The sequence below is a fragment of the Paramisgurnus dabryanus genome, chromosome 17 (genome assembly GCF_030506205.2).
Source record: "Paramisgurnus dabryanus chromosome 17, PD_genome_1.1, whole genome shotgun sequence".
Classification (NCBI taxonomy): Eukaryota; Metazoa; Chordata; class Actinopteri; order Cypriniformes; family Cobitidae; genus Paramisgurnus; species Paramisgurnus dabryanus.
This window is the reverse complement of record NC_133353.1, coordinates 1,078,640-1,106,404: the sequence shown is the minus strand read 5'-3', so window position 1 is coordinate 1,106,404 and position 27,765 is coordinate 1,078,640. Positions and strand designations below refer to the sequence as shown.

Below are 27,765 nucleotides of genomic sequence, written 5' to 3'. Positions count from 1 at the left end.
ATCTCGCCCCCTGAACAAGCTGACGAGTCATCTCCTTTATAAACTCATTGCATCGCTTTATAAGCTATGTTCAATCAGAGTGATACGCATCTCATGCTAAAACTACCAATATTAACCCATTACGATGGGCGTGCGGAGATGGCATCCGTGGGACACGACCTATATTACGTGCCTTATGACACATTGACACAAGCTGCTAGGACCCCTTTCACGAGGCGTCCTTACCCAGCGGGCACCTTGACGTCAATTTGACATCAACAAATAGTCAAGATTTTGACCACCATGTATAACGTGCATGAATATGCATATTTTCATTATATTTTGTAATTATTTCCTTGTGGTTGTAAAGAGGCCCAACAAAGGTATCGATCTGACATGTTTTTTCTGGTCCCTATATCTCAGGTCAATATCATTGACATTAAATCGATGTTGATTTGATGTCAGGAAATAAGATGTCAAATTGATGTTAAATTTATGTCAAAACAATGTCTGTAAAAGTATATTTATTACTCATTGTAAATCAATGAGACTCATTTTTAACATCTTGAAAGTTGTAGGTCTATGTATTTTGCATGTGTTTTTTTTATTTATTTAAATCCTAGCATGTTTACAAGTAGTTCACATTTAAAATGACACTATAATTGCATATACTATAAAAGGTCAATTTAATCTGATATCGAAGCTTGATATTGAATGATCCAAGCAGTCATATGACCGACCTTCAACGTTGAAATTTGGTTGAAAAAGCTTAGTTGTTTGTTCAACGTTGACACAACGTTGAAACAACAGTGAATGGTAAACAGTTGCAAAGGGTCAATAAAATAAATGTTTAATGACATTGTAATTTGTGAATCATTCAGTAAAAAGCTGTAAAAACTCGTTTTATGAAACTGATAAAAATACTATTTAAAAATTTACCAAAAGTAATTGGGAGAGTTAAAAATGTAATAGACACATGCAAATAAACTATTATTATTGTTGTTTTATTGTTATTATATTTTCATCACAGTGTCTTAAATATAACATGTTAAATATAAATTTTAAGAATACCATTAATAATAAAATACATCAAGACTTTTATCGGTTTAATTCATACAAGTCAGTTTGGAATGTTTGATCCTGACTAAAAAAGTAGCGAGGTAATCTCGCGAGATTACAGCCTCCCCATATAGAGATTACACGAGACTGGAGAGTTTAACGGCTGTCTGCGTGATCATCGAGAAAGTGCATTGAGGTAAGGAAATATCAAGTCAATAAGTCAATGTTTAAAACGCGTAACATTATTTTATTCACACATAAAATGTTTTATGTTTAATATGCATCGTGCTTTTTCTGTAATTTGTGAACGTATCCGTTATAATGGTTGATTCGCTATTCCACGGCATGTTCCCGCCGAAATTGGACTACGGTTACATTAATATGATTGTAATATGAATATTAATAAATTAATATGATATCTGGTCTTATCAACTTAACCACTTGGTTGTTTATTGCTTCAGAAAAGCACTTAAATGTAAGGGCTTTTTGGACAACTGTTCGGTAGAAAAGCGTTGATATCGTAGTTCAGTCAGTGAATATCTGATAGGTCTTACAGGCGCCACAGACACCTCTGTCAGTCATTTGTAAAGAGGAGCAGCACGGCAGCTGGATGAGTGCGGTCAGTTAATTAATGCTGCTTGCTTAATTTCATGTTACTGATTAAGTGTTTATACTTAACGTTAGATGAGATGTTGGTGTTTTATTGCTCGCGAATTTGCAATAACTGCATTTATCAGGCATCACACGTTACGTCACACGCTTATGCTTGTATCTGCGGTCCCTCGCGCTGTATCCATGATTTAAAGCGGAATAAAACTCTTAACTCCTTTGTAAGGAAAAAGTCAAACAGTGTAAGTTGTTGGCATGTGCTATTTGAATTGAAATGAAGTGTAATGGTATTATTTTGCTTACTTTTCTTGATGAATAATTAGCAAGTTTAATGGAACTTGAAAATATTAGTTATCCAGACAAATGTGCTCTTGTTTTCAGTGTATTTTTATAACTCTTTTGTAATGTCTTTGTTATCAGAGCCCTTCAAATTAAAAATAGTGATGGTGATCTTGTCAATGCTGAGATTTTAATGCATCAACAGCCATTACATCTGTCTGGATCAGGTAATGTTGTGACATGTTAACCCTGATATTTCACAGTATATACTTAAATGCATTAATGCAAGTGTATGCATTACATTCTGATGAAGGTCATCATTTATAGAATTCTCTTTTACTATTGCACTAATTTTACTTTTTTTATATGTTGTCAGGATTGAACAAGAATCAGACAGCAAGGGTTGTCACATCAGAAACGTAATAACACAAACATAAGAAACTTCACAGGTAAGCTTTTTAAAACCACCTACTACTTGTTTCTCAGTACTGGTTTATCATTGTCATTAGGAAAATATAAGAAAATAATTCAGGATGCAATGGTCTCTGTTCAGCACAGCAATTAATTTCTTCTGTATGTCACTATTCCCTCTATATTATATACATGTTTCACACCCTTTGTTTTCAATAGACAGAGCCAGAATTTAATTCATAGTTCAGAGCAGATGTTGATGGAAGTTTTGAAAAGGGTTCATATTGACAGACAAAATGGATCTTTGTGGTTGTGTACATAACAGCTTTCTTTCCTTCTTATCTTTATTAGGGCTGTGACAGTGACAGTATTTTACCACCGCGATGGTAATGCACCAATTCACCACTGTGGTGCGGTGGTTATAGAATGTGTTTGTGTGAGGGGGGAGGTATATATCTTTTATATATATAAATATATATATAATGCATACATATATTTTGAAATATAAAAATGTAAACAAAGATCAGATATGATGTTTCTTAACAAATGTGTGTGTTCATAGGCGGCAATTTCTTTTTCCGCCGGTGGGTGCTCATCACAACCTCAAGCTTTACTTCGCAATGCCAGGTGCTCTAGAGTCTGGAGCGCTCAAAGGCTTTGAAGAGGTGGAAAGTGGCGCAGTCACGTTTTCGTGTGAATTGTGAAGTTAAAGGTAATGTTTTTCCTGTGTTTTTGATTGTGTTCATGTTTTGTGTGAAAAAACAGTATTTTTCACACAATTTACTGTATAGTGCTGTTTTCACTGTCCTCAAAACGGGCTGATGTCTTCCTTGTTCTATGAAGTCCCTCCTTCAGAAATATGTAACGAGTTCTGATTGTGTAGTTTGTTTAGTGTGTTGTGATTCAACAGCAGCTTAGCTTAGTCAGAGCTAGGGCTGCACGATTAATCAAACACGATTGTCACACACATCTCGTCAGTAAAGCTGGTTCCTTGATAAGTAATAAATCACCATCAGCTGCTTTCAGATGGAGCACCATTTACTACACAGACCCGACAAAAGGAGAAATCATTGCCGATTATGAATGCGATATTTTCCCTTTTGTCAGTGAACTACGGCTCTGTGTAGTAAATGGTGCTCCATCTGAAAGCAGCTGATGGTGATTTATTACTAATCAAGGAACCAGCTTTACTGACGAGATGTCCGTGACAATCGTGTGTGATTAATTGTGCAGCCAGACCCATTTGAGCTTAGCTGGCGACTGACGTGTTCCTGTGGGCGGAGGTTAGTCAATGCTCGTCATTCAACCAGGAATTAGAGGGCTATAGTACAAACTGGCCGTTCACTGTATGGTTTGAAAGGGGAATATATTAGAGCTGCAACTATCGACTATTTTTTCAACCGATTAATCTATCGATTATTTTTTCGATTAATCGAATAGTCTAATGATTTTTTTTATACATATAATTCCCCAACAAATAATAAATGTAACATCTGCCATTAACGCTAACATTTTATTTAAGCATGTTCTTAATTAAACAAACACACAAACCAAAATTTTCAACATGAAAAATAAAGTGGCAGTGCCACTTTAAAAGAGGCATTATTCACCTTAAACAATAAAATAGGCATATATTAATATTTTAAACATTAGTTTATGATTAGTACATGCATTAACTCAGCATTAGTTCAGACTGAAGTAAAAATAAGTTCATTGTGATTCATGAACCCTTATATAAGATGTAATGGTTATATTATTACTGTTAATATTATTACTATTAGTAGTACTGCATTCTCATTTAACTTTAACATTTAACTTTTCTTAAGTTCCGGGTAAAAAACAAGTTCAGTTAGTATGATCTTCTAATATTTTATAAACAGCGTTTACGCCGCTGTTACTTTAAATAAACGCATGTCAGGAATACCTTACAAGATGAGCTTCTGTAATATCTGCGCACATATTCGCAAAAAAGACGTTCATTGGGAACTCCGCACTGCCAGCTGGCTTTCAGTGCACGCGGGCACATGCCTATCAGTTCTCAATGTGACAGTAACTTATTATTTCATAACTTCTTAATATAAAAACATGTCCTGCTCTTTATTTACTGTTTCAACATACTGCCCAGAAGCGATGCAATTTCACGTCTGTCAGGCGTCTCGTAGCTCGTATTAAACGAAGATGTAAACACAGCTGTATTGAGCACAATATGTATTGATTCTATTGTTTATAGAGTAAGTATAAAAACTTACTGTAATAGTTCAAATTCTTACGCTGACGTCTCGTCATTTTGAGGTCGGAGAGCTCCAGGTTTTCTTCTTTTAAGATGATCATACACAGGTGTTGCGCTGCTGTGGTATGCCATTTCAGTTTTACACAGTATGTGTTTTATTTGGTCTCTGCTTAAAGTATTCCCACACTTTTGATCGCGTTCTGTCTGTTTGGTATAACACTTGTATCACTCGGTCGGAGCTGAAGCCGCCTTCATTTCAAAATGTAAACAGTGCGACGCATCGACGCATTTCCGGCAAATCGACGTAATTACGTAATCGACTACGTCGACGCGTCGTTCCAGCCCTAGAATATATCGCTTGGCAGTAGGCTTGTTGCGATAGTCGGTGAAACGGTGATTACTGGTGCTTCAGCCTCTCACCGTTTAGATCACCACCGTGACACCGTCTTTCACCATCGTTTTGATATTTTAGTATCAATTAGTTTCGTTAGAGAGAGCAAACACTTACAACTGAATGTGTCTGCTGTTTGAATTCAGCGGAGCTGAACGCGCATCATCACAGAGCAGCGGCTGCGGGTGTCAGATTTCATTTATTCCTGTCAGACTGCGGCGAGCAGATGATGGCAGAAGCCGCGTGCTTACTCGTTTTTGTTATAATATACATATATGATGTTTAATATAGGTCAGATCGTTTTGTTGTTGTGTTTTTCATTAAGAATAATAATAAACCCACCATTCAAGCAGCGCTTTATGAAGGAATAGCCGGTTGCTCTGCTTGGGACTGGCGGGTTCTGTCAGAAGTACCTGCGCACATTGACTCAAGCACTTAAACCAGCTGTTGTACTCGCATTTGCACGCAAATTCATACGCAATTTAACGCAGCGTGCGCAAGCGCTGGATTTAAACAACAGTTGCATCTAATTCAAAAGTGAAAGTAAAATGCCTCTATATAATGCATTTATAAGCCCCTTCCACCCGGTGAAACCGGTATCACCGGGTTTGTCACGTGCTGATTTACCGGTGGGAAAATTCTGTCACCGCAACAACCCTACTTGGCAGTGAACTTAGAGCATAAATAATACCTTAGCTCAAACAGCAACATTACACACATTACACACGAACTAAATTTGCGATCAGGAAAAACAGTACCTTTAATGTGAATAAACTGAACATATGTGCTTTGCCATTTCGCTGGGTGCTTGAGCCGAGCTTCTGAGCACCCACGGGATTGGCGCCTATGTGTGTTTATTGTAGCACTTCAATCCATTAAACAAAAAGTGAGAAACCTTATTGGGGTTACAATGTTTCCAGCAGCACTAAAAACATGTTCTGATGGTGTACGGGGAGCGCAGATTGATACTTTTTCGCAACCTTGAGTGACCAAGAAAGAATATTTTGCCTCTGTTCTGCTCCCAAGCCACCGTGTCATCACTGATATCAGTTGCAAATAGCGCTCTAACTCTGAATCTGCTGGCTGTTTGCGTTCACACAAACTTGAAGATATCTCGCTGGGGGAGATTGTACTTTATATTTTTTCATAGTTTGTGACGTGCACGCAACCCCAGGCCGCACTTTACCACCACGGTGGTTATGAGAACTGTCACAGCCCTAATCTTTATGTATTATGGCTCTAATCATCACTTTTAAAATTATGGCTATGCCCATGAGTTATAAAATTCAAGTTATCACCAACCATTGTAATCCACCACCAACCTACCATGTAGTAATGGAACCTTACAATAGATTTTTTACTTGTTTTGGATTGTATTCCGATCAAATTCTAGTAATCCTAATAATTAAGATGCAGTGTTTTGTATTTCACAATTTATGTTTTCTTTTTAAAAGGGGCTATGACTTGTTTTTTATTTTTTTATGTGTTTTATATTGTAGGCAGATCACCGTGCAACTTGGTGAAGTCATGTGTCTTTCCAGATGGCCAAATCTGTACCCCTCAAAAAGTAAGGAAATAATAGTGTCCCATGACAAAAAATGGAAACATTCTTAATTTTTTTTAATAGTTGTGCTTGGGCCACAGTTTTTTTTATGTTTTTGTACAAATGAAATATGTTTTTTTTTTTCAGAACTTTATTAAATGCCATGATAGACAAGATGAGCCTTAAGAGGAGATTTGGGAAGATGCTGTTTCATAAGTCTTTGCTTTGCCAGATTATTTGTGGTAAGTTTGTAAAATCTATATTAAAAATAGGACAAGAATATCTCCTAATCAAAATTTTTTGGATCAGGTTGGGGTGTCTGCCAACGTGATGCCTTGCTGGTCTGGTTTGAGTTTGAAGTCTCTCACAGACAGTCCAGAAGGTCTGGAGTCCATCTTAGCTTTAATTGGTAAGTGACTGCACAAGAGGCTGTTTGACCCACACGTAAGGTAAACAGTTAATGTTTGCTTTGTTTAGCATCTCAATTTGGGGGGGGGATATAGAGTCAATATCACCCAAGTATTCAGACCTTTTACTCTGTATTTAGTTAACGCACCTTTTGAAGCAGCAGTTACAGCCTTAGGTCTTTTTGGGAAGGATGCAGCAAACCTTGCAACACCTGGATTTGTTTTTAAAAAAAACAGTTAGAAGCACCATTCACCTCCATTGTATTCTTTTATCCTGCTATGGAAGTCAGTGGTGCTTCTGGTCAGTTTGGTTACAGACATTCCTCAAAATATCTTTGTGTTCATCAGAACCCTTTAAGGTGTAGAAACATCAAGACCAATAGGAGACACCTGAGCTAAATTCCAGGTATTGTTGGAAAGGGTCTGAATATGTATAATGTAAAAAATTATACATTTGCAAACGTTTAAAAAAACGTTTGCAAATGTAAAAAAATGTATGAGGAAAAATGTAAACAATTGCAGTATCATGAAAGAACATAACAAAATTGAAAAGTGAAGCGGGTCTTAATACTTTCTGAATGCACTGTAGATGATCTTAATTGAAGCTCATTGTCACATTTGTAAACACAACAGCTTTCTTCCTTCATCAGCTATGCTATGTTTCTAGTCAGACCATTAAAGAACACACATCTTGCCTTCATGTGCAATAACTTTTTTTATACATGGCCTAAAAAACATAGCATTTTTGACAATGAAATAACATGCGGTTTGTTTTTCCTCTTTAGATGCTGTCATCATTTTTTAAGTGCATGAGCCAGAATGGACGGGTGGTGGTGGCCATTAGAAGACTGTCAACTAAACTAGGGTGACCATACGTGCCATTCTTCCCGGACCCGTCCTGTCCAGTCTTTTGGAACTCGTATTTGTCGACCGCATACGTCACAGAGGATTATTATTATTATTACAGAAAAGCAACCGTTACATTTTAAGGTAAGAATGAAACTACGATTGTATATCTTATGTTTTTAACTGAATGGCGTATGCGGTCAACAAATACGACTTCCGGAAGACGCACCGAAATCCTGGACGGGATGCGTCCGGGAAGAATGGCACGTATGGTCACCCTAACTAAACCAACAACAAAATTCATATTTGCAGTTATAAATAAAATGACTTTTAAACCTGATTTTGTTTTCTTATTTTATGATTTCATTCTATATTTGGAATATTCCATTTTTGCACTACTAACTGGAAACTGTTTGAAAGAATGTGTTTTTATTAAAAGACAAATTTCAAAGGTGAATCATATGCCGGCTGGGATATCAAAATAGCATTAAAATGACATCAACATCATAACATCCTGATATCAAATAGATGTAGAATTTACATCAAAATGACATCAGCAGGGGTCAAAATCTTGACATCAAATTGACATCAACACTTTGACGTCAAAATGACTTTCATTTTTGACCTATTCTGTGACGTAATTTTGACGTCGATGTTTGATGTCAAATTGATGTTAAATTGACATCAAATGCCCGCTGGGTATGCAAAGTCTGATCCATTCTGTCTAGTGACATTTGAAAGTCAATACCCCCCGCGAATCGTGGGTGGAACACTTTCTCCTCACTACAGAGGCACGGCGGCTCTCTCCCCTACCTATATCTATGTGGCCGTGATAACAGCGAACCACGCTTTTAAGACCGACCATTCATTTAATTTACAAGCCTGTCATCTCTCAGATGCGGACGGCGGCGGTAACAGCGAACCATGCTTTTACGGCTGGCCATTCACTTTATTCATAAGCCTGTCATTTCTCAGATGCGGACGGTGCCCGAGGCACAGCGCTCTGGAACTGTCCAAGGTCCTGGATGACACATACGTCTGACGTACATCAGACGATCAGCTGTTCATCTGCGTCACAGATCACTCACTAGAGCACCTGTCAATACAGGCTATTTATGGATCGTTGACGTTATCACCTCCCGTGACAATTATGCTCACTTGTCTTAGAGCATGGGCATGGTCTTAGAGGTTTCTCATTTGACAATTGTGACACGGCCGGCTGGTCCCCGCCGTCCACGTTGTCAGTTTACAGCTTCGACATCCCTGCTTCGCACTACTGAGGTTTGTTGCATTAAAGGTGCGCCCATTAGCTCACCTGTATGCACGATATGGGTTTTAATTATATGCGTCCACCGTGCGCTTAGAGAAGCTCACATGTACACGCTATAACATTTTGGTATACAATAAGATGCGCTTGGGAAAGCTCACCTGTATACACAGCTGTGTTATGATTTGTGACACATACATTGTTGTTCATCTGTGTACGTTCACGGTGCGTTGGGTGCCCACCGTTACGTTCATCAATCATATTTGTACACATTCACGGCGCGTTCTGTGCACTGATTTATCTATACGCATTCACGGTGCACTGAAGAGTTCACCCGTGTGCGCACAATTTATTATCAGAACACATGACGGCGCGCTCGAGAATCTTGCCGGCCTGTGCATTATAACACTCTGATTCATCTATATGCATTCACGATGTATTCAAGTGTTCACCTGTGCCCGTGCAATTTATAGTCAATACACATTTACGGCGCGCTTGGAAAGCTCACCGATCTGTGCACTATAATACTACCTATATGCATCCCGATGCGCTCGAGGGTGCACCTGGGTTCACACTATTGTGGTATCTGTATAATCCCACGCTACGAACCGTTCTGCCGCATATTATAGTCAGATCGGCCGTTCGTGAGCTTCGCAGATCACTCACTACGTATGTCTGTTGCTAACAGTGGTTATTTAGATGGATCGTTGAAACCATCGCACTGGCTCACGCCCCTCAGATTGTACAGCTTAGACGTCCCTGCCCTACGAGCGCAGGTTCTCTCGGCTCAATCATGCACGCTCATGCGTTTTATGTGTACACCACGGTGCGCTCAGCGAGCTCACCAACGTGACTCTGAATTTACTTATCTCGCACAGCCGCGGCGCGCTCGGTACCTCGCCGTCTTGTGCTATGTTATGTGCCCCCGGTGCGTTTAAAACCCCACCGTGTGCGCGTCAACAATTATATGGTGCTTACACATTTGCTTTTTAAGCTGTGAATATGCCGGGTATAGGGCCACACGCAGTGTCTCTCCGGTAAGGCACTTCAGTACGTTGTGTATGCACGGCGTGATGGGATTACGTTCCCCCATAGCGTCAGCTAACTGACGCAATGCGAAGTGAACCGTATTGAAAGGGAACGCTTAGGTTACTCACGTAACCCCGGTTCCCTGAAATAACGGGAACGAAGCATTGCGTCTCTTGCCGTGCTACAAACGTCTACGCAGCGAGTGTTATTCGGCTGCGCGCTTCAGTCGAATATAATGAGCTCCTGACGATTGAACCGCGCTTATATAAGGACGCGTTCCTCCCGCGCGCGGGTTCAAACGTCATTGGTCTGTACTTTGTACAGACGTTAACCAATAGGCTTCAGTCACGGAGTAAACAGGAGTTTCCCCCATAGCGTCAGCTAACTGACGCAATGCTTCGTTCCCGTTATTTCAGGGAACCGGGGTTACGTGAGTAACCTAAGCGTTTTCTATAATAAGCAGATTTTTGATAGTTATCTATTCTGTGCATGTAAACATATTCATTTTCTGTTCAACAGTCTACAACTTCATAATAAGATAAGATATATAAATGTATTAAATACAAGTGCCATAGACTTCCTTCTTTCATTTGGTATGAGATTGTGATGTATTGTACAGTAAATGTTAGAGTTAATTAAATAATATAAATAACAAGATCAATTGTATTATTTTAAAATGCATTAATAATGTCCTGTTGTCATTATTTTGCTATAATGAATGCATGCCCTGGAGCTGTTATTGAGTCCACAAGGTTATGCAAAACCAGATGATCCGTGTTATCCCAGAGTGGTTTGAGAACGTTCCAAAAAAGCATACTGCATGCTTAAGCAAAGAAATTTGACCTTTTGTGTAAAATAAAAAGTAAAAAAATGCTTACTTTTGACTATTAACCAAGAAATAGTTATATTTAGAAATCTCTACACCAATACTATACAATATAATATGTATTTATAAACACTGTACTTACACCACAATAATTTTAACCATAATATCTCTTTCCAGAAAGTAAATCTGGAAGTCATGACTGGCCCTGCCCTTGACTCACAAACTTGTTTCCCCTGCTCTTTTTTAAACCCAATAGTTACACTTAATTGTACTGTGAGAAAATGGCGTGGCCCCGCAGGCCTAAATAATGATTTTCAGAACATGACAGAGTGCTGACTGGGGCTTTCAGCAGACACTGTAACCTCAGCTGGTGTTGGGATTGTCAGGGACATGCAGCGGCAGACGGCCTGTCTGGAGCCTTTGGCAATTGCCCTCATTGATTGAGACAGATGCAAGGGTGTGCTGAGGGACGTTTTACAAATTGAAGCTGATACTCGTCTTATAGAAGCCCAAAGAGTGTGCCAGATTCACACCGCTGATATCCGTCAGAGATGGCTTGGATGCTGCGGATGGACTGAACTTTCTCACTTTGGACAGATTGGACTATTCCAATGGATGACTAGTTTATTGCTTAGGAAATTGGATTGTCTTTTTCTTCTTGTATTTATTTATTTGGTTTATTTTGCTTTGGTTTTTGTTGTCTAGCTTAAATAAAGTATTGTGATATTTTGTTTGGGTTTTTAACCTTTTCAGCAAAGCATTTTTTAGGTTGCAACCCTATACACACACCACCTTCCCGTGCAAAATTATAAGAATAAAAAATGTGAGAAAACCACAAAATTTTTCTATTTGACACAACTGCATCTGGCTGTTTTTCCGACGTCACGTTTCTAAGAGAAACGATATTACGGTGTGTGTGTGTGTGTGTGTGTGTGTGTGTGTGTGTGTGTGTGTGTGTGTGTGTGTGTGTGTGTGTGTGTGTGTTGCTACACAGAGAGCTTGTTCGTCTCCCGAGAGAGAAATGCTGGGAAAGGTCCATGTGTGAGAGACTAACTCTTCCCCGCTCTGCTTCAGTGCTGGGCAATTACATCTATATAAATATCACGCGACCTTGCACAGTCGTGTGTATCGCAGCACTCTGAATTCGGTCGCCCCGCCTCAGTGGCTGCATTCGGCCCCCAAGAGTGACCTGACATCAACCTCCATTTGTCACCTGCATTCAGGCACATACAGAGACATAAAAACATTGACAGGCTCTAAAAGGAAAAGCCGACACCTGCAAAGGACAAAGAATGTATCTTTTATGAGTAGAGTCTCAGCCTTTAACAGAGACATTTATCTCCAAGCTCTCCCTTATCCTCTGGTGTGTCAAAATGTGTCAGGGGATCAAACTGGTAAAACTTTTACCTGACAATAGCAAATTGATCATTTGTAAAGTCTTGGCTTTGAAATGTTAGCGGCTTTCAGTACCCACGCAGCTGTCAAATTATTCACCGTAGTTTTGTTGCCAAATGGTGGCAATTCTATAGAAAAGAAATTGACAGTGTTTTGAGGTTTCAACAAAAGAGATTTGAAGGAAAAAAACAATTTAGTGCACTTATATGTTAAAAGATCCGAACATACCAAAATGTACTGTATTTTTATTTGGAAATAAACTATTAATGAATATAAAACCGCTTTTTCACAAAATAAAATAACACTTAATAGCACTTAAAGCTCGTAATCATAAGCACCTATGAAGAACCATCCAGGGGTGATATAGCACCACTATAGCATCAGATATGGTTCTGTATAGCAGAATATGGTTCAACACAGGTGCTACTGTACATAGGTGCTATATGGCACTTAAAATGGTTCACCTTTGATTACGACCCAGTGAACCACTTTTAGTGCTATTTAGCACCGTTTGTTTTTATAGTGTTGTAAAACAATTTATTTAATTTAATGGCACAAAAAAGAATTAATACAAATCATAAGATAAACTAAATTTACTTTAACACGTTGCATGAATTGTATTGAGTTTCTTGTAGGCAATGCTCATAGCGGGCAAGTCCTAAGTCAACAGTATGCCACAACAGATTTACTGTAGACAATAAAAAGATATATTTTTATAGACTACGCACAAATTTATGCTGATATCTCTTTAATGGACATGTGCATTTTCTGGATCAGATTCAGCTCGTATTGATAAGGTAGTAAAGACGATATTAACTCCTGTCAGTAATGCATTGGTAGGTAATCTTCCAACCAATCACAATGTCCTGGTTAGCCGGCTAATTGGAGGCACAGCTCTTTTCAGAACGACGAGCTTTGTACAAAATCCATGCGTTTCAGGGAGGCAGGGCTTAGAGGAGCAACAGTAATGGAAGGCATGTGGAAAATAATATGTTTTTTGAACCACAAACCACGCAAACACATTGTATTATACTAAATACACAAATAATGCTGTTTTTAGCAACGTCACATGTGCTTTTTTATATTATACAATGTATCGTTTTGTTGGTTGGTAGCCTTATTTTTCTCAGGTTTAATTACACAGAATGGATGATAAATGATAAATTTTAGGACCATTTTAAATAGCTTTTTCTCTGACAGTGTTTTATTGTAATACAATAACCTTTTGGTTTTCAATAACTTTTCTGAAGAATACAGTTAACCCTATAAGTTCTGATGATACACAGTTTTGTTAGTAATTTTATAAATGGTAGAGTAGCCTAAATATAGCAATCAAGGACCAAGTTTGAATGACCAGCATAACATAACAACATAAATATTTATCTTCTACTGGTCCTCTCTTACCTATAGATGGACGCAACTTCTGGTAGACTTCCACATAGAATCAATAACAACAGAGTCCTTTTACAGTAGTTTATTTCTGATAACAAGGGAAATAAATGATAATAAATTACATTTGTTTATATATCATATCTAACGCATATCAACTATTACACTGAGCTAACATTGATGTGTAAAATTAATGCATGCAGTGTTAGCCACAGGTCCTTGAATTCTTACCTTACCTCTCCACACAGTTGTGATCCATGCTCTTCGTCTCCCCTCATCTTTAACAAACCAAAACATTTTATTTTTGAGGTATTTGTTTCAGAAAACTACTTTTTCACTTTACAGCACTAACCTTGAGTACCTTATGCAAAAGTTACATACACCAAAGTAAACGATGATGCAAGTAATTGTTCGCAACGTAAATCTCTTTTCTTGGACTACAACAAACACACGGATTTTAGGCCACCGTTTACTTCCTGGGATTGATAATGTAGACAAAACCGACATGTTCATAATTCCTCCTGCTAACTACTGTTAGCAACTGAATCTTTCAAACATGGTAGGAGCATCACGTTTCCGGCTGACGTCAGATATATTCAGGCCAATCGCAACGTACAAATTACACTGTCAGAAATAAAGGTACAAATCTGTACATTTTCTGTCACTGGGGCTGTACCCTAAGTTTCTGTTTGGAAATACAAAACAGAATACAATTTTGGGTAGATTACTGTACCTTAAGGACCTACATTGTCAGAAAAAAGTCAAAATATGTACCCTAGCTGTCACTGGGGCAGTACCCTTTAAGAAGGTAATTGTATGGACCATTAGGTACAGATGTGTAAACATTTAGTACCAATATGTACCTTTAAGATACTAATATGTATTTTTGAGGTACTAATAAGCTCTCTTTGGTCCCAGTATGTACTTCTGAGGTATATGAAATCTTTAGGTGCAAAGCTGTATGTTTTGAAAGGGTACAGCCCAGTGACAGAAAAGGTACAGTTTTGCCTTTATTTCTGAGAGTGTAGCTGGCCAATCAAGGACAAATAGCTTTTCAAATCCGTGCATTTCAGGAAGAGAGTGAAATCTGGAGCTACAAAAATGTTCAGTATGAGGAAAAAATGTGTTTTTTGAACCATAAACCACGCAAACACATTATATCAAATACACAAAATAACATTGTTTTTAGCAATGAAATAGGTGCTCTTTAATTACAACATATACGTTTCAACATACTTATCTTTAAAACACTTAAACATTGTTTTGCATGAATATAAATATGTAAAATACTATTTTATTCCTTAGTACTTATGATTGCACTGAAGTAATATTGTTTTTGGACATAAGCAAATCTCTTTGTGGCTGTGGAGTGCATATGAAAAATTAACAAGTTGTTTCATTATAAAAACAGTAAAAAGCTTCCCCCCATTATTTCCATTTGTGTCCGTGCTCTAAGTGTTTCACATTTTGCCTTTGCAGTGATGCCAAATGTGTACAGTATAGCAACAGGAATGCACTCAGCTGATTGGAAGTCTTGATTTTGCATAATATTAACCGCTAATACTCTGGCTTTCATACAGTAGGAAACACAGCAGTGTTTTCAGGATTATTGAACAAGGCTCACTTTTGCTGAACAGATTGCCCGTTCCACATCCTTCGTGCCAAACCACACAGTGTTGCCACGTTGACATTTAGTTATAATTCTAGTGTATACATGTTCACAGACATCCTATGACAATATTTAATTGAGTTTAAAATCATCGTAAGCACGACATGAACCGCATGTCAACCGGTCCTCATTATGATATAATATTTCTTGCGTCCCCCTCGAATACGTTTGGGTCTGTGGCGACGTAAATAGACATTTTCCTTTGCCTTTTTAAAAGAGAGTCTAAAGTTTGTTTTTAGCTGCATGCCCTTTCCGTCTCTTAGCGGAAAAGGGCATCATGCCTCAGAGAGCAGAATTGGGCCATGCCATAACAATGCTTTAATTTATAAGATTTGTGTACTTGCCATGCCTAGAGAGACACACTATGAATCTTCACCCGGCCATTCGGTATAGACACCAGTGGTGGCAGGAGCTTTGCATTCTCATTCGGTTCAGAAGTGAGTGAAGATCCCTCAAGCACCAATCAATGCAGTACAGGAATCTAATAAACACGTGTGTCTCCAGAAAGCCTCCGGTCTGGCAAGTTACATTAAATAATGAGACGACTCATTATTTCCAGAGGGAAATTAGGGAGCTCTTTGATGGATGGCATATTTCAATATCTGAGTGAATTATTGTGCAGCTGAAACATAAAGCAGTCATTTGACTCCTCGGAGTGGTCCGAGGCGCGGAATCAATCACGCGTTCCTTCGCGCAAAATTAAGAACCTCAGGTGCTCGTGCGTTTTTCCGAAGGTGTCAAAGCAAATGAGAGCCGGCGAAAATTCGCTATTGATAACTGAGTAAATGAGATATTTGTCTGGTAAAATGTTTATGCCATTACAAAGAAAATACAAGATGACATGATGCATTGTGTTCTGGAGCACGGATGTCTTCGGAAATGAAATAGCAAGGGCAAAAAGTTTAAAACGGCACTTTCGTGAATCTTCTACATCATATATTATATAAGCCAGCTCTATCGGGAATTCATGAATAATATATGACAACATATGGATTGTCATTCTCTATGCTGGTATAATTATATGGATTTATAATATACTTCCATGCATTACTAAGAAATAAAAATGGCTTTTTAATGTGATTCTACTATTAATTGCAAATATGGGAAAACATTCAAAGGGAAACGAAAGAGGAAGCATGTTCAGCTGATCTAAATAGTTAGTTAAATAAGAGATATACATTCAGCCAGTTTCATAATAAATCCCAACAGGGTGATCAGGATGCGAAGCGGAGAGGTCTTGTATCACCCTGAAGGGATGTATTTGCAACAACAACCGGGTGGATGTACATTATCCAGCTTATTACACAGCTACTTGCCACATGGGTAAATAAATGGACGCAACTAAATTATTTAATATATTTTATTAGCTTATTTGAAAGAAATGTACACCTAGTGGCTGTAAACCACATTCAAGCAAGTTAAAAGTTCAAACTAAATGCATTTTGTTTTATCATTTAGATATGTCATAAATTATTATATTTATGTAATTTTTTGAAAGTATTAACTTGCACGATATGCCTCACAGTACCTGGATTGTGCTGTGTTATTATTTTAAGATAGTTGTTTTCTGGGAATAACAAACCTCGGAATATAGCCACTGGCCAATCAGAATCAAGTATTCCACAGCGGGGTGTAATAAACTCCTGTAATGAACTGTGTTGGCTAATCTCTCATTATAAGCAGTAGTGTTAGGAAGAAAAAATGTAAGTAGGTTTTGCTGTAGGGCTTGCGTGAGAAAGGTAGAGGACTTGTTGATTACTCTATATAAGGGGCTGTTTACATCTGGTATTAACCTAAAGCAAAAATAGGTTGTTTTCACTCTTTTTTTTTACTGTTTTTTTGGCTGTGTGCTATAGTGAAGTCAACATGATCTCACGGGAAGTCGTGTTATAGTCATGAAAATTTTTATAAATGTTTTTTTGTGCCTTGAGCACAAATGACTTTTCCGTGTCACTTGCACAAATTTTTTAAAAATGTTTTTGTGTCTGTGGCACAACTTTTTTTCGTGTCATTTTATGTGTTGTTTACTCATTGTTTTTCAAATTTTCTTACCATTGTTGCTTGGGGTTAGAATCACTTTCTGTTACATTTTTAGACATCTTATCCACAACTCTAACCCGAACTCCAGGCGAGAATAGTTTTAAAAGCGGAAGAAAAACATGTAGAAACCAATATATGTACATCGTAACCCAAACCCCACATTTTACCCAACCCCAAGCGACAATGATTAAAAAATATGGGTAAAAAAGAAAAAACGATACATAAAATGATCTGAAAAAGAAAATCGTGCCACGGACACAAAAAACAATTTATAGCAATTTGTGCGAGTGACATGAAAAAGACATTCTGAAGCTGAATTACATGTCATGGACACAAATTAATTTAGCACATTTTTCGTGTCTATAACACAACTTTCCTTGAGATCAGTCTGAATTAAGTTCAAGGCATCCTTATTTTTTGTTTATTTTTTATTTTTGTTGAAAATATACGGTTTCAAATAAATTACAGATCTTGATCATTACTGTGTGTTGTGAGTTTGTAAATAGACTTTAAATATAGACAAAAATTGAAATAAATACATATTAAATAAATAAACTGACATAATATTGATGTCAAAACCAGCTCACGTTTTAACGACTCGCCCATCTTTCTCTCACCTACTTGTGATCCGATTAACAGGGGCGGATCTAGAAAATTATTTATGGGGTGGCAAGGGGGTGGCATGAGAACTACAAGGGGTGGCAATGAAGTAAGCGTCCTTGCATGGTTGTCGTGGATTCAAGAAATTATATACTGTATATACTATTTTCGGTGAACACTGGACCTCAAATTTTTATAACATTAATAAACGCAACAACAAATGTTCCTATAAGTAAGTACCCAAGCAGCTACCTTTAGCATCTCTGTAGCACCCTTTGTCTTAATACTAAGTTAATACATACAGCTTATCAATATCTAAAAACACTGACTGGTTGAACATAATGGTATAAAGACAGTTATATAAATAAAATAGGATTGCCTAGTTTATATTCATGTAAAACATATTTGAAAGGCAAACATCTCTTTCTCCCATAACCCTCTTCTTTAATCCTTTCACTCACTTCATGATGGATTTCCGTCTTTTCACTTCTTTTTAGCTCTTTGCCATCCATATGTTTCTTTCTTTCATGACTTCATCTACTCCTCTCCCTTCCACAACATATTTTTCTGTTTTATTTGTACCTTCCACTCCCATAGTATTTGATTTTTCTATTATTTTTGGTAAAAAGAATGGATATCAGCCTTTCTTTTCATAATATCCTGGAAAATGCCGCATTAAGTTGTCTTTCAAGCTTTCTATACACAACACTGAATAGTTTTGTCTCCTTAATGAAGACAAATAAAAACATCAGACTATATCATAACGAGCGATTTCATATGCACGTATGGAATATTTTGATTGCTGCAGTAGATAACAAGACATGACGGGCTAACTCTAGAAAGAAAGAACTGCTTAAAATATATTTACTGCTTACACAAACCTGCAGTTCAGTTGTTTTAACTACCAAGCAACTACCTCGTGCAATATTTAACATCAGTTTAATTTTTGTATTTTTATCCTGATGCAACATTTATCTATAAATATGACCGTATTTAGTACTCTGATTTGCTGATGTGATGCTCAACTTAATCACTTAAAGACACTAAAGAGAATTTGTTTTGGCAGCATGTGATGATGTGAGGTGCTTTATTAGATCAGAATTCCTCGCTACAGACGTGAAGAGACTCTTTCTTTATGTGCATAAGTTGCACGTTCATAAACATTCTTGCCTTTAACCTCAACGATGGAAAAGTAACGTTTGTGCTTTTTATACTTTGTGCTTGCGTCCGCTACCTTTGTTTTGAGATCGTTGTACTTCCCATCGCTCTGTTGTTGCGGGTTTGTGCGACTCGGAAGGGATGGACTGCAGCGCGAGAACCGAGCTGCATGTGAGTGCCTTGGATGGGGCGATGCATCCTTTCACCACAGTTTCCAAACGTCTCCAACCACGCCAGAAAAGATCGCTAGATTTGTCCTAGTCGCTTTTTTAATAAAGTCGCTAAAGGGGTCTAAAAAGTTTCTTAATCTAGCGACAAAGTCACCAAGTTGGCAAATCTGCGCGGACTTTTTTTACACTGTAAAAGACTTTCTGTCGGACTGACTGCATGCTTGTGTATGAACTCTGCTGCCTCTGGTTGGCTAACGATGGAAATTAAGCCAATCACCATCAGCTATGTGGTTGTCCCACCCCGTCTAAGACACACACACCAATCATCGTCAGATGTGTGTCTCCCACCCCCAAACACACGCAGAGAAAAACTACATTGCCTTTCTGGTTAAAAGAGCCTACTCGGGTATAAATTATATATATTAGGATACCCGCGCCGGGGTGGCATATGGGGTGGCAATGCTTTTATTTAGGGTGGCAACTGCCACCCCGTGCCACCCCGGTAGATCCGCCCCTGCCGATTAATCAAAACTTATCTTAATACCAGGCCTTAATGACATTTCAAGGTGTCTGACTGAGAACATGTGGTTAAATGCAAGTTTGCACATCTGTGTAAGTTCTTGCTTGCATGAAGACAATCAATCGTGATTCCAAACTACAGTATCCTATGAGGTGGCTAACTCATGTGAATCTCATTTGTATACTTTAATGACAATTTGTGTACGATCACCCCGTGACACTGGGTTTAGTTGCGTGGTTTTGGGTGGTGCTTCATTACTGCTTTTCATCATATAATTGCACGTTTTCCATGATTCATTTTGTACAAATTCATACTAATTAGCCTCCTTGTTAAATAATTTTGAATTCCCATGACATCAGGTTGTCTTTGAAGTCTGTTGAGCTGTTTGCTTTGTGCATATTAAATTTGATGTAAAATCTTTCATCATAGATTTGCTGACAGCACTATTCAGAATGTCTAACAACATACATGTCTATCTACTTCGATTCGTCATGTGCAGTTTACTTCCTCTTCCTTTGTCTGTTTGTACTTTTAAGGACACATGAGGAGAGATTTTATTTTTTATATTAAACTACATGAATACTGATCTGGCTTTCATGGATTTTTTTATTTATTTTTTTGTTTTTTGTTTTTGTGACAGAAATGTTTTATTCATATCTCTCCTGTTTTATTTCAGTTTTGAAATATATGCACTCAATGTTGTCATGATAAGAGTCACATGTGTTCTCAAAAAACCCCTTTGTGGTGATGCCATATCCTCACAGGTACAGTAGAGGATCTCTTCTTACTGTATAATGTCTGTATTATTATAGAAAGAACTTGCACGTTAAAAAAAATCGCTTTTGCTTTCCCGTTATGAGCCCTCAAAGAGAACAAGGCTATTGTCCGACAGTCTGCCTGAAGATAACTCTTAGCATCATTACATTTCAATTCTGTAAAGAGTGACATACAATTTGTAAGGGATGGACTCCAGGGAAATTAACTGGAAGATGACAGTTCATAAGAGCAAGGGTTCTGAAGGCAAGAGTCAATTTTGCTACCTGGTTGTATAATTACGTGCCAACATCTCTGATGGAGGAAGATATTTGTACATAATTTCCGGAGAACAAATGTCCAGGGTGGAATATTCATAAAATCTAATATCATGTTTAGAAAAAAAATATTAAAATACTATTACTACTAAATAAAAGGACAAAATAAAAATTCAACCACAAGTGCAATGTGTTTCTGTGGAAAAACATGCGCATGTTTATTAAGCAGCCACATGTTTTGAATTTTAAGGGCCTGAATATATTAATTCTGTTTTATGTGATGCTAAAAGGGTTGAGTCTTTTAATATGCTGTACATGCTGGTTGTCATAAGCATTCAGCTAAATATAAACATCTCTTAAGAGAGGTAATCTCAAAAGAAGCTGTTGAATCTTTGCATTGAATAACCCCACATGTATGTTTAAGCATTTGGTGTAAAACATGTCACCTATTTTTTGTGTTGTGAGATAAAAAGAAACTATGTAGAAGAAAGTGTTTATCTCAGCCTTAATGTAACAAGTGTAACTCAAACGCACCTCCTGTGAGACAGTACACCTTCTTTACTGTGGTTGCATTTATTGACATCACAGATTCAGCCCATTGTCTTTCATTTCCGGTGTGATCTCTGGGGTCTCATCTCTCTTTCTTTTCTTTGGTCGTTTATTCACTTCACCATTTATTCATGTGGGGGATGTTGCTCCATTTTAACTACAGGATGCGCTATCAGTATCAGATCATGTTGCTTATTTTCATATGGGTATAGTGCAGAGATCCCACTCTTATTAAAACGTTAAAAACTGTAATTTTCGTAACACTTCACAATAAGGTTTCATTTATTATCAATAGTTAATTCATTAGCAAACAAAAACTAACAATAATTATTTATTAGTCTTTGTTAAAGCTGCAATCCGTAAAAAATCTGTTAAAAATGAAGAAAAATCAGTTACTGAATATGTAGGAAAAAATCGGTGTTTAAAACTTTCTCCTTACGTTGCCTCGATTCACAATGGTAAGCTTCTAATAATGATTTATAATTTTCCCTGTAAAAAGTAGTGGGGCGAAGCACAACCCACGCAGAGAACATTACTCCGGAAATAACTGCAATTTTATATTTTAATCAGAGATGGCGATAGAGAGCCCAGAGTTACAGACTGCAGCTTTAACTCATTCCTCGCCAGCGTTTTTTTGAAAAGTTTTCACAAAAGTTTCACAAAATGATTTTCAGGAAAATTTTCTCTTCTAAAAATATATAAACATACAAATATATCAAATGAAAGAACAGACCCTCTGCTTTCAAACAAACAAACAAAATGTGAAAAAAACTTTCATACAATCTATATTTTGTATTCTGTTTATAAACTCTTAAATATCAGTATTTTTCTTCAAAAATATTTTTTTAACAAAAAGCTGAAATAATTGCATTTTTGTGAAGGAATTTTGTCAGAGATCAGATTCAGAATGATTATCAAAACATACACGGAGTGAAAAATTAACTCTTTCCCCGCCAGCGTTTTTAAAAAAAGTTGCCAGCCAGCGCCAGCATTTTTCATGATTTTCACAAAAGTTGAATGCCTTCCAGAAAATGTTTTTATTTAAATATATAAACAAACAATATATCAAATGAAAGAACAGACCCTCTGCTTTCAAAAAAAAAAAAAAAAAAAAAATCGTTTCATCCTACCTTCATTAGTTCTCTTTTTATCACCTCTCAAATATGGGTAGGTTTCTTCTAAAACACCCAATTTTGAGCAAAAAGCTGAGATAATTCAATTTTTGTGAAGGACTTTTGATAGAGATAAGATGCAGAGCGATCTTTAAAACATACACGGGGTTCTTTCTCTTTCGCGTGAGGCACTACTTCCGGGTTGTATAAGTTTTAGAAGTGCGCCACCTGGTTGATAATAGCGGTATTGTGGAAAGCCGAAAATTCTCGTCATTGGGAGGGAAGTGTTTTCTCTTAATTGAGGAGTTATCTCGTCAATGACGGGGAAAGAGTTAACAAATATTTTTTTGCTTTCGTTTTTGTTTTAATTGGGTAAGTGCGCCATCTAGTGGATTATCGCGGTATTATAGATAACCATAAAAACTCATCAGGAACACGACGAGATAACTCGTCAATGGCGGGGATAGAGTTAATGTTTGCTAATACATTACAACTGTTAATTGTTACTTAATTTTAGTTGTTCTACCTGATGTTAATGTTAAATTAAATATGTATTAGTAAATGTTGAAATTAACATGTATGAAGATTGATAAATGCTGCTACAGTACAATATTTTCAAGGAAAATATATATACAAGAAACAAAAGCAAACAGAAGTGTGGGTGATATAAAGCATTAAACTCTTTCTATATTTAAGCTTTCACATTAAGATGTGCATCTGTGTACATTTCTTTGTTTTCCAGCCTCGTGGTTTAACCGGCTCATCTCTGTCAGCATATGACTCACGCTGTCTGTTTTGTTCAGATACTTGCCTCTTCTACACAGCAATCATTTCTGTGAAAATCAAACACAGCTGCACAAAGGTGAGATAAGATACGTGGCCGAAATTGTTGCACCGGCAGAACGTTCCACATGAAAAAAGCTTTAAATGCCCTTTTATCCTGTGCTGATGTGTTAGCCAAAGATTCTTATGAAATGCCTCAAGACCCAAACTTACCATCTTGAACACATTGTATGACAAAATCAAGTTTTTATTGTTATTTATGTTTCCTGTCACAAACATGTAACCAATCACATTAACACAGTATGGATCAGAGTTCGAGGCATAGATATGTATGGATGCCACATAAACTCACCGCTGAAATGACATGGTTGACGTTGAAATGTTCAAAAGTTGTTGATGTCCCCAGGGCAACATTATGTTGAAAACATGCATTAAACATTCACAGGTGGAAAATGTAAGTGAACCCTTAGACTAATTACTTTATTGAAAACTAATTTGTGTCAGAAACTGGCAAACTGGAGTCAAATAATAAAATTTGTTTAAATGCGTGGTTTAGTGCTACTTTGATTGATTAAGAGACACTCAAACATTTTAAGATTGCTGTCCTTAAGAAGCATCAGCTCTTATAAACCATGCCTAGCAAGAAGGAGCTCTTTTAAGATATCTGATCAAGAGTTGTTGCACTCCATAAGGTTGAAAAGGGATACAAAACAATCCCAAAATGTTTAGACATCCATCAGTTGACAGTTAGACAAATTGTTTATAAATAGAGACAGTTTAATACTATAGCTACCCTTCTTAGAAGTGGGCGCACAGCCAAAATGACTCCTAAGGCACAATGCAGAATACGAAGTAAAGAAGAACCCACGAGTAACAACTTAAGGCTTGAAGACATCATTGGAACTGGCATACATCTCTGTTCATGAGTCTACCATACATAAATCTTGGAACAGGCAGGGTGTCTATGGCAGAACACCACGGAGGAAGCCTCTGCTCTCTCAAAAAAACATTGCTGTGAGCCTGAAGTGCACATTGGCAAACCCCAGTGCTACTGGGAAAATATTTGATTGACTGGTGCAACAAAAGTTGAATTACTATGGCACAAAAAGGGCACAGTTTACCAACAGTAAGCATAATCCCAACAGTGAACTATGGTGGGGGCAACATCATGATTTGGGCATGCTTTGCTGCCCCAGGGCCTGATCCACTTGCCAACATCGAGGGGAAAATGAATTCCCAGGTTTAACAAAGTATCCTACAGAACAATGTAAGGGTGGCTCTCCGCCAGTTGAGGCTCAGTAGAAGTTGGTTTATGGACAATGACCAAAAATGACCAATGACCAAATGACCAAAAGCATCAAAGTAAATCCACCACAAACTGGCTTAAGAAAAACAAAATGCGCCACTTGGAGTGGGCTAGTCCAAGCCCAGACCTTAACCTGTGGTCCGGTTCACACCAGAAATCATACAAATGTGTTTGAGTTTAACCGGTTTTGTAAAGGGGAATGGGTACAAATTTCTTCTGAACGATGTTCAGGTGTTGCTTGAAGTAATTGCTGCCAAAGGAGGTTCAACAAGCTATTAAATCCAAGGGTTCACTTACATTTTCCTGTGAATGTTTAATGGGTGTATTCAAAAAAGTATTCAAAAAAACGTCTCGGTTACGGATGTAACCCTCGTTCCCTGAAGGAGGGAACGGAGACGTCACGTCGTGACCGACGAATTGGGAACTTGCAGAGACCAATCTGCTTCGAATACTACTAAAACGCCAATGAACTTGGCATTGAGATATTTGCATAATGCTGGCGCCGCCCCGCCAGGTGCGTATATAAGCAGCAGGTGCAAATAGGGAAATTAGCTTCTTTTTCGCTGAGAAAGCCGGAAAGTGTGACCGGCCGTGACAGCAGGTGGCAGCACCTGTGGCGACGGGACGTGACGTCTCCATTCCCTCCTTCAGGGAACGAGGGTTACATCCGTAACCGAGACGTTCCCTTTCAGTCGGTCACTACGACGTCACGTCGTGACCGACGAATTGGGAATCCCTACCAAAACGCCACTAGGGGCTGACCTCTTCCAGTGTCTGCGTAAAGCCCTCCGGTTCCACTTAAGGAGGAGGAGATAGGTTTTAAGGCAGAAGGCCGGGCACTAGATGTTCCTTTAACCCCACAGAAGTGCCAGCGACTGGGAAGCGCCCTACCTGAGCGGGATAGGAACGCTGCGGAAGCCACCGCCCGTCTTAAGGGCTAATGGTGGGCGAAAGTCAACCGTAGTTGAGGAATAAAGACAGCAGTGGCTGTGTAAGCAAAGCAGTGCTCTGCTATGGGAAACGTGGGCTGGTAGGATTAACCCCACGGAAAAATACTCACAAAGGAACCCGGTGGGACACAATGTGGAGCCCGAGCCAGACACGTAGGTTCGCGAGGATACAGCTAGTGAAAGGCTGACAGCCAATGCTCCGCAACAAAGGCTGCCAAGGCAGCGGAGGAAGAACAATTCAAACCATTACGCATTTTTGTTCTGAAGGCCTTCCATACTGACACAGTTATGAAGCATCAGTTGGAGGCTGCAAGCCGACCTGCGAGACTGCTCTCCGTGCTCCCCCTGGTGAGGAAAGAACACGAGAGGATACAGGCTCGATACGAACACTGTAAAATCTAATGAACGTATTAGGTGTCGCCCAACCAGCAGCTCTACAGATGTCTGTTAGCGAGGAACCACGAGCTAAAGCCCAAGATGAGGCAACACTCCGTGGACGGAGCTCGTGCCGCGTCGATTGTGTTAGATACCGCTTGTGGTAAATCACCTAAACCTTGCGCGCGCTCAACGACCACACATGGAGATCCCACAGGTCGGGGCGCGGGTGCCATAATGTGCCCCCTCCTTGAGAAAGAAGGTCCTTCCTCAGGGGAATCCGCCAGGGAGGGGCTGTCGCGAGGAGCATTAATTCTGGAAACCAATTCTTGCTCGTCCAATATGGGGCGATCAATAAAAGGCTCTCCTCGTCCTGCCTGACTTTGCACAGTGTCTGTGCGATTAAGCTCACTGGGGGGAATGCGTATTTGCGCATCCCCCGAGGCCAGCTGTGTGCCAATGCGTCCACGCCGAGGCTGCCCTCGGTTAGTGAATAAAATAGGTGACAGTGGGTATCGTCCGGCGACGCAAACAGGTCTATCTGCGCACGACCGAACTTCTTCCAAATTAGCTGGACCGTCTGGGGGTGGAGTCGCCATTCGCCGGGGCGCGCAGCTCGAGAAAGCGCGTCCGCTGCTGTATTGAGCGAGCCCGGAATGTGAATGGCACGAAGGGACCTCAGATGCTTCTGACTCCAAAGGAGGAGATGACGAGCGAGATGCGACAGGTGACGAGAGCGCAAACCGCCTTGACGGTTGATATACGCAACGGTCGCAGTGTTGTCGGTGCGTACTAGTACATCCTTCCCTCGCAGCTCCGTAGCGAAGCGTACAAGTCCCAGATATACTGCCCACAACTCTCGGCAATTGATATGCCAGTGCAACTGGGGTGCTGTCCACACCCCTGAAGCCGTAAGCTCATCGTACGTGGCACCCCAGCCCGTGTCGGACGCATCTGTATGTACAACAGCATGCCGAGCGATCTGTCTCATGGACACACCGGACCTGAGAAACGCGGGGTCCGACCACGGGGGGAATGTTAGGCGACACGCAGGTGTAATAGCTACACGATGGATGCCGGCGCGCCACGCTGTCCTCGGGACTCGATCGTGAAGCCAACGCTGAAGCGGTCTCATATGGAGCAGCCCGAGCGGTGTCACAGCCACTGCTGCTGCCATATGCCCCAGGAGCTTTTGAAATTGTTTCAGCGGGATCGCATGCTTCCCTCGAAATGAACCGAGGCAAGTCAGAATTGACTGGACGCGCTCTTCTGTCAAACGCGCCAATAAATCGATCGAGTCCAGTTCCATCCCGAGAAAAGAGATCCTCTGCGTGGGGCAGAGTTTGCTCTTTTCCCAGTTGACCCGAAGACCCAAACGGGCGAGATGCCGAAGCGTTAAATCTCTGTGCTCACAAAGCGTCCGTCGAGAATGCGCTATTATAAGCCAATTGTCGAGGTAAGCCAATATGCGAACGCCGCTCTCTCTGAGGGGTTTTAACGCCGCCTCCACTACTTTCGTGAACACACGGGGAGAGAGGGATAGCCCGAACGGTAAAACTTTGTACTGGTATGCCCGTCCCTCGAATGCAAACCGGAGAAACGGTCTGTGACGAGGGAGAATTGTATATTTGCTTCGGTGTTATCATCCTGAAAGACCTCCTCTGCAGAGATTTGTTCAGAACGCGCAAATCCAAGATCGGTCGCAACCCCCCGCCCTTTTTGGGTACTATAAAATACGGGCTGTAGAAGCCCGACCTCATCTCTGTTGGAGGGACCGGCTCGATCGCGTCCTTCGCCAGCAGGACTTCGACCTCTGCACGCAGTACATGTGCATCGGACGCT

At 39.3% G+C, this 27,765-nt stretch overlaps 1 long non-coding RNA gene across 3 annotated transcripts; it reads left to right on the top strand.

Annotated features, from left to right (window-relative positions):
- The first annotated feature begins 229 nt into the window (after positions 1-229).
- Positions 230-8,444, top strand: LOC135730774 (uncharacterized). 3 transcript variants are annotated; one of them, XR_010526091.2, is made up of 10 exons: positions 230-1,234; positions 1,595-1,657; positions 2,068-2,153; positions 2,303-2,375; positions 2,689-2,785; positions 2,900-3,049; positions 6,458-6,525; positions 6,649-6,743; positions 6,811-6,910; positions 7,694-8,444. It is a non-coding gene; the product is annotated as an uncharacterized lncRNA (long non-coding RNA). The 3 variants fall into 3 exon arrangements; XR_010526090.2 differs by lacking the exon at positions 1,595-1,657; XR_010526089.2 differs by lacking the exon at positions 230-1,234 and having other exon boundaries at positions 1,492-1,889.
- Positions 8,445-27,765: the final 19,321 nt, after the last annotated feature.